At 37.9% G+C, this 14434-nt stretch overlaps 1 protein-coding gene across 2 annotated transcripts in view; it reads right to left on the bottom strand.

Moving 5' to 3' along the window:
- Window positions 1–14434, bottom strand: part of tmem259 (transmembrane protein 259) — a 73277-nt gene that overhangs the window by 58003 nt on the left and 840 nt on the right. The gene's annotated exons all lie outside the window — the stretch shown is intronic.

The following is a 14434-nucleotide window of genomic DNA, read 5'->3' on the forward strand; positions in this document are numbered from 1 at the left end:
GGTCGCACGAAATATTTTTTTTAATTATTGAGATAGAGCTCAGCACAGGCCCTTCCAGCTCTATGAGCTGCACTGCCCTGAAATCCCTGATTTAGCCCTAGCCTAATTAGGAGACAATTTGCAATGACCAATTAACCTTCCAGTTTAAGATGGTCTGGTGAAGACCAGTGACCTACTGGTGACAAATAAAACAAAGAATACAGCTAAATACTTTATTAATAAACTTCTTTTTGCAAAATATATGATAGACAATCAGAACAACGGAGTCAAGTTGCGGGTCAGTGTCAAGGTGAGATCAAGACATACTCAAGCTAAGTCTGGGCAAGTGGAGCGGAGGAGAGGCAAATTCAAGGCCTGTCCACCTACGCTGGGCCTGAGGTTTAATCGATCTAAGTGCCAGGCCAATTTGGAAAGGTCAGAGTCCAGGTTTACAGCGAATTGATGTGACAGGGCTCAGGTTCTAGTGTGAGAAAAGACCCGATGTTTGGAAGATTTAAATGCTGGGCCAGATGGATTGATAAGGCAGGGCATCAAAACAAAAGGCGAAGGTTGGGCTGCTGAGCTGAGGCAGTGGCCTGCTCTAGACTTCATGTCTATGGACTCACTTTTCTTCTGAATGTTATTTGCTTATTTTTATTGTTTGTACAATTTTTTCTCTCTCTGTGCATTGGGTGTTTGACATTTTATTTAATGGGTTCTTTCGGGTTTCTTTGTTTTGTGGCTGCCTGCAAAGAAACGAATCTCAAGGTTGGATAATTTATACATACTTTGATGATAAATGTACTTTGAACTTCACCAATATTGATTTACTTCTACTGCTCATTACAGTACTTTTTGATATTTATTTAGAAACTTATCATTTCATTATTTTTGAAAGCATCTTCACTTCACAGAATTTTTTTACATGCACACTTTTGCATAGTACTGTATGCACCAACATACTCTGTTTTTATTGGTTCCAAGAAGAACCTATAGGCCAAAACAGATTTGCTATTCCACTGCATTTGCTATGTACTATAATAGAAATAATATTTTACATAATGACTCTAGATCAGCAAGTTCACCAATTTCAAGAGATCTTCACATTATAATACAACACAGTTTTACATCAGTAAAAATCAATGATATTACTAACATGGGATTCCTACAAGGGTAACACAATGAACTCAGGTGGACCAGAGGAGAATGGATATTTCCAGTTTTAGGTACTGCTAATATTTTATTAGTACTGTTATACTAAATCAAATCTTAGTCAGGGATGTTAAAAATGGTTTTATTGCAATATGAGCCACAAATGGAGTTTAAAAAATGGGAAGAACTTCCTTTCTGAGCTGCAAACTAGTAAGATAGAAAGTACACACGCAAGTTGATTTGCATCTGCTTCAATAGCCTTACGGAACTCAGGGATGAATAGCGCATAGCCTATAATTAAACAGGATTTCAGACGATTCAAACTAATATTTTTAGAATGGAAGTTTTCCTCAGGAGCCATGTGCTTGAAGGATCCAACCCTAAATAGGAAACAGTTTCAGGTTAAAGAACAATATGGCTACAATTTCACGGAGAAGGATGGAAGTTGAATCAACTGAAAGAAATAAAGGAAATTACAGCTTTTTTAAAAAACTGAGCTCCCTGTCCAGGTTTGATCCCGTTTTCACTTGCACATTCTTTCTTTAACTATTGAGGTTTTCCCAAGGTGCTTTGATTTCCTCCCACTTCCCAAAGATATACAGCTTTGTGGATTAATTGTATATTGTAAATGTTAGAATCTGGGGTGGGGTTGTTAATGGGAATGTAGGGAGAATGAATTATAGGGAAAATAAGCAGATAAATGGAATTACTCCATAGATTTAATGAGCCAAAATAGTCTGTTTGTCATTAGCAACAAAGTAACGTATGAAGCTGGTTGCAATATCCAGAAAAGCAGTAGGATATTATTTAACTGCAAGCTCCACAGCATTTGAATTGTGTAAAATGCTAAAGTTTCTTTGGTGGGAGGCTGAGATCAAGTGAGCAGAAATTATTTGAATTCCAGGTCAATAACAAATCAATAAGGTCAATGTGAAATAAAACATTAACCAATATGGATACCAATGTTTCCACACAAATATTTATATTTGTTTCCAGACAAAATGAGTCAATGGATAACTAAGAATAGGAAAGAACGGTAGGCCAATGTTTCAGTGTAAGCCTTAAGCTGAACAAAGGAATGTGGTTAAAATTTTTGCTAGCTACAGAGCATTGTGGCAGAAGGACTTTCTTGTTTTATTCTAGAATTTAAAGTATTTTTAAAAATTTTGTAAGTTAGAGTACAAAAAGGGTACTTGTCCTGTTCATCATTTTATGAACAGGATAAATTTCATTTTTCTTGTAGTGACTTCTAACCTTCCTGGAAGCTCTGAGTCATGCTGAAGATTTGGAGATTGAAAAATACCATCCATTCCCCCAATGATAACTAGATCACCACTGACAAGTGGCCAGAACGATAAGCCCACATATGCCCTTCAAACTCCAGAATATTCTGCGGGTACTTAATTGTGTGTTGCCTTTCAGCCGTTTACTGAAATCTTAGATGGTTTATAGATAACTGCTGTTTCCCATGGATCTGAATACTAATTAATTGTGGTTTGGTGGTATATTTTAATTTTACTGACTTTTTTTCTGCTTCTTTATTGATTATTTGCATAATTTTTGTATGACTTCGTGAAATCTAAGTGTTAATGAAATAACCTTGTGTGATCAATTTAATTCAACACTGCGTATTTCTTACATCTCGTTCCCCGACAATACAATCTGCTGTTGCATGTAAATTAACCAAATACAAAATAACAAAATGCTGGATATTGCAGACTGAGTAAATTAGTGGCAATATCAAATTAATGTGTGTTTTGTTTAGGCATTTCTAGAGAATTTTCTATTAGATAAGCAAGAAAGGGAGGGGAGGGGGAGGGAATGGAAATTGTTAACAGAACTGGCAGTCTCCCAACCCACCAATACAATTTAGTAGGAAGCTACTAAACCCAAGGAACCAAAACCAGATTATTTCACTTAACTCTTGATTGTCGGGAATATGGTTTCATCACCATATCAAGTATACTTATTTATGGAATGCTTGAGCAATTTGATTAGCAAGCAATTTTGCCCTCTGAAATGCAGTCAAAACAACATAATCAAGCACCTCGAAATGATACACATGATGAAAGGTTCACCTACTGATATTTTAGGTGGGGTCCTACCAGACTTTGACTCAATTACAAAAAAGGAATGCTGAGAAATCTTTAAAGCTACCTATGGATGCTGATATTGTCATGCAACTGCTATGTGACTTCGAAGGAAGTGTCATGCTGGTTCCCATGTTTTTTGAGTAAAGGTCACCAGAGATCAACTGCACATGAACTCCTATTCCTCTGGTTAGAAAATTCAGAATGCAAAACCTCTGACCTAACCCACAGTACTTATGCGCAGATCCATAAACTAACCTTGTCACCACCTCACCAGGATGTTGAACTCCACAATGGTAGTGCTGTTGCATGTTACGGAAAAGTACTTGAATCTCTCTTACTGGAATTGGTTACTGGCTGGCACTTCTGTGCAGTAAATATTGCTTGCCATTCATTAAGCCAATCACAACCTTGTTTCATTACAAATTGGGAGAGAATACTTCATTATCTGAGAATTCAAGGACAGAATTGCGCATGTACCTCTGGCTTCTAGTAGTCCTACTTCAACTCGTGTCCAGTTGGACACAATGACCTCTTGCCTAGACATCTAAATAGCAATCAGACTCTGGATATTTGCAGCTTGTTTTTTGCTTAGTTATTCTTAAAATAATAATCCTTTTATATAATTAAATATTTTGCTCCAACCTTTACCTGCAATCTACATAAAGAAAACTAGGTGGTTTCATAAACTTTACTGTGCTTCTAACCATATAAAACATTTACAATGAAAATAATATTGAAATATTTAATAGAAACTTAAGCATTAAGCCATAAAAATAGGCTTAATGGAATGCTTGGAGTGTAAATTTTAAAATATGTAGTCAGTGAAATTTAACGCAGAGGAAGCATTTGTTTCCGTCTGCAATACTTGTAATTTGAGGTAGTGCTTAATAATTTCATTCTTTTAATGACTATTGCCAGACACTGAAATGAAAAGCTTAAAGCAGGTTATTATATGAATAATAAACTAAGGCAAAAAAAGGTCACAAATTTGAATTGGAGACATTCCACTTTGGCTATGGTGAGAATGCCTTGAGGGAATACATTTGTAGCAAAGGCTTCACTTTGAATATTTGCCTCAGTCAATGACTAGTGTTCTAAGTTGGATACTCTGCCACATCAAAGAGTACCCAAGATCACCAAAACATCATGAGCAAATGGCTTGTTCAGTGCTGAACTGTTCTATCCTAAAACACAAAGAAAGAATCTGGGATAAACGAGTAGCTGGCAGTTTGCAGAAATTGATCATGTGCACGATAAGATGACCAGACCGGCTTGGACAGGCACCTAGTGTATAGAATAAAAATACACTGAAATGTTGCTAATCAGTTGCTGTCTGTGGAAAAAGAAAGAAAAATCAGAAACAGGCAAAAGACTGACAGTCACAGCAACAAACAAATTGCTAGAGGAACTCGGTGGGTCAAGCAGCACCTGTGGAGGGAAATGGACTGTTAACCTTTCAGGTCCAGACCACTCATCTGGCCAAATAATGGTAGTGGAGACAAGCAAGCTCTCCAAAATGGAATTTTATTAGGAAGCATGAGTCTGCAGGGAACTCAATAATTAGTTTGGAGACTGATAAAATTCATTTCAGGCAAATTACATACGAAAAGCTGCTTTTCTGTTGGCTAGGTTACATACATCTCTAACCAAGCTTGAAAAGATATGGAGGAGAGGATGGGGAATCCTGTCATTATCATGCACCAACTCAGGATGTGCTGACTGGTCTGTACAATATGGTAGAATCTGGTAAGTACTACAGTCAAGATTTATAATCACTGATTATGTCTGCCATGTACAAATTTGCAAAATCATAAACAAATGGGGGGGGAGGATGCGCAGTGGTAAGAAGCAATGCCATGATGGAAAGTCTGCAACAAAATCTTTTAATGGAGTACAAGAGGAAATACAGAAGATAGGAACCAAAGTAATATTAATAATTACTCAAAAGCAATCAAAGAGATCATAATAATATTTATAAATTGTGCATTAGGATCTTCAACTAACATTTGAAAACAAAGATTTTGCTTCCTGATTACTTTTGGCTGTATCTTACGGATTTTGAACTGCTGATCATGAAAATCACCATGGAATTTTCATATCACGCAACAGTTTAAAAAAAACTACAGTATATTTATTATTTCAATTCACAATTCAAGTTAGAATAACTGATACCAAGACCAAAGAAGGTATGTTTGGTAGTCTACAAATCAAACAGGTGAATGACAGACCATTTGAAGAACTTCTAGTAGGATCGGAGAAAATAGCATGGAAGGCATTCAAGGATGTTGATGGAAATTTTCTTGGTAACTATAGAGCACCAAACTACGTGTAGCTGGTTGACAACATGCTTCAAGCGTACAAAACTATTAAGTACAAAATGTCACTAAAGGTGCATTTTCTGCATTCTGGTTTAGACTTCCTCCCTGCAAATCTTGGCACTGTCAGTGACAACCATGGTAAAAGGTTTCACCAGGACATTGCACAATGGTCATGGAGAAACGGTATCAGGGCAACTGGCATCCATCAATGCTGGTTAATTATTGTTGAACACTTAAGCGAGAAGCCTCATTCAGTACAAACAAAAAGCATAACAAAACATTTTTAGCTTAGTTGAACTACTACAAAAGTCAGCTCTGTTATGCAATTAAATGAATTATATTCAATAAAAGTTAATTTCTTGTTTCTCTAGATTCCTGTGTGATACAAATGACCTGAAATTATATTCGTGTTCAGCTTCAAGCACTCTATCATGAACAAAAAAAAAATTCTGAGGCAGCAACACTTTCAAGAAAATTTGTTGTCCAGTGTAATGGATATATTTAATAATATAAACCTAGAAAGATAAATAAGAGATATACAAATAAAACAGTGGGTCAAAAAAAAACCAGGTTAGAGAATGTGGCCCCCAACAAGCATTCTTCATAAGGACCATGGATGTTAATTAAACATACCATAATCGTTAAAGAGACAAAAAAATTCAAATTATAAACTCTACAAAGAAAGGAGCAGAAATAATTCCAGTAATTTAGGGAAAAAAACTACATTAATAACGTCAAGATTTCATGACAGCTAAGTTGGCAGTGGAAAATAAGAGGTAGAGTTAAGAAATGGAAAAAGATTAACACCATTTTAGAAGCTGTGTACATGTAGCCTAGGAATAGCTGTGTAATGGTGGAATGTATAAGTACAGATTACTAGCCAAGCATGAAGCAAAAGAAGACAGTTTTAACAAAGAATTTTAATTTTCATGTAAATTAAGATAGCTGATGTCTATAGGATTAGGAATATCTTGAACTTGTTCACTACAGACTTCTACAATAAATTGCTGGTAGGTCAGGTGATATTAAATTTAGTAATGAATACTAAGACATTTTACAGCTCAGTAGTGTATAAGTAAGCAACTAAAAGTTATTATAGTACAATTAAGTAAAGTTATTATAGTACAATTAAGTTCAATATAGTGATAAAACAGTAACATGATGCAACAATCCTAGATTTGGGTAAGGCTTACCTTGGTGTGATGAGATAGATAACCTAAAGTAGACTAGGTAAACTTATTAATGGGTAAAACAACAGAAACTCACTGGGTAATTTTGAAGAATATACTGCAATACACCGTTTTTTCAGTTTGACCATGATGTATGAAGTTGAGCAATCCCACTGCCTACAAAAGTGGCAAAAGCTCAATTTGCAAAATCGGGCAACTAAAATTGTATGAGTAAGCAAACCTACAGCAGCACTGAAAATAACAATCTACCAATGGATTCTGGTAATTGGGAGTGATACAAAAAACAAAAAGGAAGCAAATCGCAAAAGTTGAGAAGAAACTTGCAAGGGATTTAAAAATCAACAAATTTTTACCATTGTATTGTGAAATTGAGCATAGTCAGGAGTCCAGATGACATCACAGTGATTGGATTAATTATAAATAACAATGAAACAGCATACAGAGAGAAGGTGCAGAAACTGTCTGAATGGTGCAAGAAACATAACCTTTCACTCAAAAGAAAGCAAAGAAATTATTATTGATTTCAGGAAATCAAAAAAGTATGAACTAACTCCACTACTCAACAATGAAGCAGTGGAGAAGATCTCCAGCTTTTAGTTCTTGGGAGGGAACATTACAGAGGAGTCTCTTGGACCAACACCTTCTTGACAGTAGGAAAAGCTCAGCAGTCTCTGCACTATCTTAGACTAAAGAAAGAAAATCTGCCCCAAAAGCTGCTAGTAAACCTTTGTCAACGTGTAATTGAGAGCATGTTGACCTACCGCATAACAGTATGGTACACTATCTAAAAGATCGACCATAAAGCACTTCAGCGAGTGGTAAGGACTGCACAGAATATCACTGGGGCACAACTACCAGATATGGGAATCATCCACAACTCATGATGCCTACAGCAAGCTCACAACATCGTGATGGACTCATCCCATCCCAGTAATCACCTGTTGAATCTCCTACCATTCGGAAGGAGATACAGAAACATCTCTGCATGGACAGCCAGACCATGCTGTCCCACAGCTTTTTCCCACAGGGCTGTCATGCAACTAAACAATGTTCCATTTTAGAGTTGTTTGTTTTTTAATTCAGTTGTAGCTTAGATGTCACTCTAAATAACTCAGAACTTATTTTAAATTTAGTCATTGTGTTTTCAGTAACTGAATTGCCAGTATGTTGTTTTAAACTGAATAAAGTAGCAGGGCAATCTCATTGTCTTATAGCAATGACAATAAAGCCCTAACTAACATATAAATACAATGGCTGCATGAGCAGGTCGAACTGGGAAGCTTTTACCATCTAATAATAATGGAATATTTGCCACAATATGGACAAAGGCAGCTCCAACAATACTCAAGCCATTCAAAACTACTCAAAACAAAACAGCTGATTTGAATAGCACCGCATCCGCTATTCCAAACATATACTCGACCTATCTACTTCCACACAGTGGCTGCAGCGTGTACCAACTCAAAACAATGCAATTAGCCACACCGTCCTCTGGTAGTGCCCACAAAACCTGCTACTTCAACCACCAACAGGGACCAGGTCTGCAGGTTACACTGTAAGTCACACAACTTCATGATTTGCAAATGTACTGCAACAGTGTGGACACTTACACCCTTGCTTGAATAATAGAGCAAGTTTTGAGCATAATCCTCCAGATAGGGACTAACCAATGCTGAAGCCATATTCCCCCTATTTACTGTAGTCTATTTCCCTTACAATAAATTATAACATTCTGTGAGTTTTCCTAATTATTTGCCTTGCCTGCACACATTTTTGCCTTACATCTGTTACCTTCAAATCTGTGAGAACTGAACTAGAATCTGCAGAATTTTGGAAAGAAACAACTAATATCTCATTGCCAGCACCTTCAAAACCATAAGATACAAGCCATCAAATTTTGAGAATTAATGTTATAGGATTAATGTTAATATATTTTGTGTTCCTCATTCATTCTACCACTTCCAGAAAATGGTTTATATCTTCTTCTATGAAGGAAGCAGAATAGCTATTTACTTTCTCTGTCATAGTTATTAAAAAACTATGACATTACAAACAAGAGAAAATCTGCAGATTCTGGAAATCCAAGCAACAGACACAAAATGCTGGAGGAAATCAGCATTTCCCTAAAAGCTCCTTAATTCCCATAATTTCATTATTAGACAATATGGTCCAAAATGGACTACCTGCTGTTTTTTATACACTGAATTAGAAAGCCATCTCAACTACATTCCACACTATCATTGCTCTGGTCTATATTCAGAGAATAGTCCACATGATTCCCCTTGTTATAAGAAGCACTGATTTTCTGATTCCCACTCTGCATCCCACTACTTGGGAGCCTATAAATAAGGGGGCGAACACAGTGCCAGACATTGTATTCTCTGCTTGATCAAAACTGATCCCACTTCTTAATTTTCTGAACTGAGATCTCTCCACTCCACCATTTTCCATTTTTACACCATGTTTCAAATCAGGGCTGTTACTCCTCTCATTTACTTGTATTTTCTAAAAATTAAGTATTCTGAAATATTTAGATCCTAAGCATGATCACTGCAGCCGTATTTACAGGACTGTACCCATTTACCTCTACTTGTCTTATTAATTTACTTGTTACAAACTCATTTTTTAAAAATAGAACATTTTACAATTTATTTACAGTAAGAGTCCATAAAAACTAATTACACCAATGGCCAGTAAATCCATTTTTTTGTGCTAATGTAAGAACATCCTTCAGGAGGGTGAATACATAGAAAACAACAGGACCAGACAATGTACCTGGCTGAGTACTGAAGACCTGCGCTAATAAACTGGCTGGACTGTTTACGAACATCTTTAATCTCCTGCTTTGGCAATCTAAGGAATCCACCTGCTTCAATATACCAGCACCCACGAAGAACGTGGTAATCTAACTTGGATCTGCTCCAATTTGCCCACCGTCACAAAATGTCAATAGCCGATACCATTCTATTGGCTCTTCACTCAGCTCTGGAAGATCTGGACAGTGAAGGTGCATACATCAGGATGCTCTTCACTGAGTACAGCTCATCATTCAACATTATCATCCCCTCAGAAATGACCTATAAGCTACAGGACCAAAGTACCACACCAGGTTCAGGAACAGTTATTACCTTTCAACCATCAGGCTCCTGAACCAGTGTGAATCAACCACTCTCAACAGCTTCTTCCCTTCTGCCATCAGAGCTTTGAACAGACAGTGAACCAGCCCATGAACACCAGCTTTCTATTCTTGCTCTCTTTTTGCACTAATTATTTTTAATATATATTTCTTATTATAATTTAGTTTTTTGTACACTGTACGGCGGCTGCAAAACAACAAATTTCACGATGTTTCAGTGATAATAAACTTGATTCTTACAACAAAAAGTCAAACTTCATGATTGAAAATTTCATTCAGACAATGAGAAACTGGAATTGCACAGTACCCACACTAAAAGCAATAACAGCAGAAAATTGACAGACCTTTGAGTAACAGTGTCGCTCAATAAACTGTACTTGAAAGTTGACTATTTGTTAATGAGTCTAGACATTACTCTGTTACACGTAACTATATATCAAGAGCCAAGAGACCATCAAACTGAAAAACTATAGATAAACGGAGTGCAGAATGCAACACAATAGAGAGTGGAAGGACAGCTATTCACCACTGCAGTAAAGTCTGAAAAGCCAACTTCAAAGGTAGAGACAGAATAAGGCACATTAGATTAGAAACAGTCTCACTTACATTTCAAAGTGTCATTGTTACACAGGTATGACAAGAGGTAAGCTACCTGGGATGTAATCGAGGAACAAGTTATTTTATTCTAAGAGTGACTGCAATGTTAAATATTCCACTGTTGAAATTTAAGTACTTTGGGTTCCTCAGTAGTAACATCACAAGCAACTTTTCTGGCTAAGACAGGCAGGATCTATAGCAATACCAGTAGCTGCCATACCAGTATCACTTATCCCTGCACAATAAAAGATACTATTTTCCAGTGTTTTTAGAATCATTCATAACAGGAATTAATACCAAAATCAGAAATCATAACGGTCAGTAATATCAGTACCATTTGTATGTCGCCACATTTAACGTGTTTTGAAGCCAATGCTACATCACAGTATCCCTTGTGCAGCTTTTAAAAGCTAATCCCTTTCACTTGGAGATAACACAGATGCCATAACTCACAAGAAGCTCTCGTCATGAAATATCATCTTCACATTTCATCCCAAATGCAATTAAGGGAGAAATTGGAACACCTGACAAATGGGCAGGGATGAATATATCGTCTGAGAGGCAAATGTAGGAGATTTGACATCCTTGCCAAGCAGGATATCGATGGTCTGAGCCTGCCTACCAGACCACCTCTGAGGGGACGAGATAGAAAGCAGAGCAATTCGTTAGCATTCAAACCTCTCTATCATTGTTTGATGCTCAGATCTGGAGCTGATGCAGTGAACAGACCCAAACCCTGCACCCGCCTCCCAAAACAATTTAGTTTAAATCCTTATCTACAGTCCAAATTATTCAATTCCCAAGTACTTAATCCAGCCAAATTCATGGTAAGATTGTCCTGACGGAAGGGCTCTCACTTACCCAGTGTCCCACAAATTGAAACCTATTTCGCTGCATCATAAGACCATAAGACAAAGGAGCAGAAGTAGGCCATTCGACCCATCGAGTCTGCTCCGCCATTTTATCATGAGCTGATCCATTTTCTCCTATTTAGTCCCACTCCCCTGCCTTCTCACCATAACCTTTGATGTCCTGGCTACTCAGATACCTATCAATCTCTGCCTTAAATACACCCAATGACTTGGCCTCCACTGCTGCCCATGGCAACAAATTCCATAGATTCACCACCCTCTGACTAAAAAAATTTCTTCGCATTTCTGTTCTGAAAGGGCGCCCTTCAATCCTTAAGTCATGCCCTCTCATACTAGACTCCCCCATCATGGGAAACAACTTTGCCACATCCACTCTGTCCATGCCTTTTAACATTCGAAATGTTTCTATGAGGTCTCCCCTCATTCTTCTAAACTCCAAGGAATACAGTCCAAGAGCGGACAAACGTTCCTCATATGTTAACCCTCTCATTCCCGGAATCATTCTAGTGAATTTTCTCTGTACCCTCTTCAACGTCAGCACATCCTTTCTTAAATAAGGAGACCAAAACTGCCCACAGTACTCCAAGTGAGGTCTCACCAGCGCCTTATACAGCCTCAACATCACATCCCTGCTCCTAGACTCTATTCCTCTAGAAATGAATGCCAACATTGCATTCGCCTTCTTCACTACTGACTCAACCTGGAGGTTAACTTTAAGGGTATCCTGTACGAGGACTCCCAAGTCCCGTTGCATCTCAGAACTTTAAATTCTTTCCCCATTTAAATAATAGTCTGCCCGTTTATTTTTTCTGCCAAAGTGCATAACCATACACTTTCCAACATTGTACTTCATTTGCCACTTCTCTGCCCATTCTTCCAATCTATCCAAGTCTCTCTGCGGACTCTCCGTTTCCTCAGCACTTCCGGCCCCTCCACCTATCTTCACATCATCAGCAAACTTGGCCACAAAGCCATCTATTCCATAATCTAAATCGTTGATGTACAATATAAAAAGAAGCGGCCCCAACACTGATCCCTGCGGAATACCACTGGTAACCGGCAGCCAACCAGAATAGGATTCCTTTATTCCCACTCTCTGTTTCCTGCCAATCAGCCAACGCTCTATCCACGTATGTAACTTTCCTGTAATTCCATGGGCTCTTATCTTGTTAAGTAGTCTCATGTGTGGCACCTCATCAAAGGCCTTCTGAAAATCCAAATATACAACATCCACTGCATCTCCCTTGTCTAGCCTACTGGTAATTTCCTCAAAAAATTGTAATACGTTTGTCAGCTCCAGATAAGAGGATCAATCAACGATACTGAGGTTTGAGTGCCAGAGCACTGAACTACTTTCTGTCTAGTTCCCGAATAAGTTGTCCAGTAGGTAGGCTAAACCTTATCCATTTCATAGATTTTATACTCCCCGTGCAAACTCATGTGATTCAAATGGTAATCCAGAAAGATCTGTGTTTTGCTTTTAATTTGGATGTTTATCAAACATTTTCCTACTAACAACTTCTTTTGTCCTATGCAGCTTTGAGCAGACCACAAATGGATCATTCCCCTCTTTTCCAAGAATCTGCCCAGACTGGATATGCTTAGTTCTAGCACAAAGCAAAAAAAACACTGGTACTGCAGCAAAGCATTCCAAATGAAGAACAGGCATGAGAGTACTTCCTAAATGATAAAAAGTCAGTAGCAGTGGATCTTCAAAGATACTTTGCAATCCACATAGATCAATGAAATGTCACAGGCATAAACAGAAAAATAATCATAGGGTGATGCTAGCTATTACATTTAAAATACTAGATCCAAGCTAATTTATAGCAATGTAAAACACTGGTTAGAGCTAGCATATAGACTGGGCTACCTCATCTCTGAGGAGTTAATAATAAGCTTCAAGACCACTTCAATACCTCCTTGTGCAATTGGATCCAAGATTTCCTCACTTGCAGATCCCAGTCAATTCAGATTGACAACAACATCTCCATCAGCACAGGTACACCACACGGCTGTGAGCTTAGCCACCTGCTCTACTTGCTTTACACTCATGATTGTGTGGATAAGCACAGCTCCAATGCCACATTCAGGTTTGTTGATGACACTACTAATGAACCAGCATATAGGAGGGAGATTGAAAATCTGACTGTGTGGTGTCTTAATAACAACCTCTTACTCAATGTTAGCAAGACCAAGGAGCTGATTATAGATTTCAGGAGAGGAAAACCAGAGGTCCATGAGCCAGCCCTCATCAGAGGACCAGAGGTGGAGAGGGTTAGCAACTTTAAATTCCTGGGTTTTATTATTTTGGAGGATCTGTCCTGGGCCTAGCACACAAGTGCAATTACGAAGAAAGTAGTGGCTCTACTTCCTTAGGAGTTTGTGGAGATTCAGCATGGCATCAAAAACTTTGACACACTTCTATCAGTGTGTGGTGGAGAGAATAATGACTGGCTGCATCACCAATGCCCTTGAATGGAAAATCCTACAAAAAGTAGTGGATAAGGCTGAGTCCATCTCACGTAAAGCTCTCCCAACCATTGAGCGCAGCTACATGAAATGCTTTCACAAGAAAGCAGCATCCAGGGAACCCCACCACCCAGGACATGCTCTCTTCTTGTTGCTGCCATCAGCAAGAAAATACAGGAGCCTCAGGATTTAAGAACAGCTACTACCCTTCAACCACCAGGCTCCTGAACCAAAGGGAATAACTTCAGTCAACTTCACTTGCCCCATTATTGAAATGATCCCACAACGAAAGGACTCACTTTCAAGGATGCTTTATCTCAGGTTCTTGCCATTTATTGCTTATTTATTATTATTTTTTCTTTTTGTATTTGCACAGTTTGTTGTCTTCTGCACTCTGGTTGAGGCCCTAGTTGGGCAGCCTTTCATTGATTATGGTCATTATTCTATAGATTTAGTGAGTATACTCACAAGAAAATGAATCTCAGGGTTGTATATGGTGACATATATGTACTTTCATAATAAATTTACTTTGCACTTTGGAGTATAGCCTTATCAAAAGGAAAGCAATTCAAGAGTTAAATTGCAAAGAGTAACTAAAGAAACTAGAGGAGCACTGAGGGTTAAA

This window comes from Mobula birostris, chromosome 26, assembly GCF_030028105.1.
Source record: "Mobula birostris isolate sMobBir1 chromosome 26, sMobBir1.hap1, whole genome shotgun sequence".
NCBI lineage: Eukaryota > Metazoa > Chordata > Chondrichthyes > Myliobatiformes > Myliobatidae > Mobula > Mobula birostris.